A 1014-nucleotide genomic window follows, 5' to 3' on the forward strand; every position below is an offset into this window, starting at 1 on the left:
TGTTAGCCAGGATGGTCTCAATCTCCTGACTTCGTGATCCGCCCGTCTCGGCCTCCCAAAGTGCTGGGATTACAGGCTTGAGCCACCGCGCCCGGCCGACAGTTAAGACATTTCTAATATTATTTTGCCAACAATTTTAAAGCCAGTTTATTTATTAAAGACTACCTAATTTATGAGTACTCCTTAACTTTAAGCCAATTTGAAACTTTGTGGCCAAAACATGTAACAAAATACCTGTACATACACATAAACACACACATACACACTCATTTAAAGCAGGTAGAAAACAAAATAGAGAAAGATAGAGCCTGGATGGCTTCCATATAGGAGCCGGGTTTTACAAGTGGGATGAGAGAAAGAAAGGAGGGGAAGGAAAAAAGATGAAGCAACCGAAAGGAAACCCTCCAGCCACTAAAGAGTGTGGGGTCCCTATCCACACTGTTCCTGTTTGTGGAAGAAGGGATTATGGCCCATCCACAAAGTCACACATTCATGTGTGCAAACAAACCGTACTTCCAAAGGAGTCCCAATCAGAGGGGCTAGGTGGGGTATTGAATTTCCCTCCGTATTTGCAAATGACTCCACGGACTGCTGAGTCACATCCAAGTAGAGCTCTCAGGGTGCCTCACATGCAGACAAATGCAGATACTCAAATGCTATCACTAACAGCTAAATCTGTTTTGTTTGTTTGTTTGTTTGTTTTTGAGATGGAGTTCCGCTCTTGTTGCCCAGGCTGGAGTGCAGTGGCATGATCTTGGCTCACTGCAACCTCCACCTCCCAGGTTCAAGCGATTCTCTGGCCTCAGCCTCCCAAGTAGCTGGAATCACAGGCGCCCACCACCAGGCCTGGCTAATTTTTGTATTTTTAGTAGAGGCAGGGTTTTGCCATGTTGGCCAGGCTGGTCTCAACTCCTGACCTTAGGTGATCCGCCCACCTTGGCCTCCCAAAGTTCTGGGATTACAGGTGTGAGCCACTGCACCCCGCCCAGCCAAATCTTTTTTTTTTTTTTTTGA

This window comes from Colobus angolensis, unplaced genomic scaffold, assembly GCF_000951035.1.
Source record: "Colobus angolensis palliatus isolate OR3802 unplaced genomic scaffold, Cang.pa_1.0 Scaffold350, whole genome shotgun sequence".
Taxonomy (NCBI): Eukaryota; Metazoa; Chordata; class Mammalia; order Primates; family Cercopithecidae; genus Colobus; species Colobus angolensis.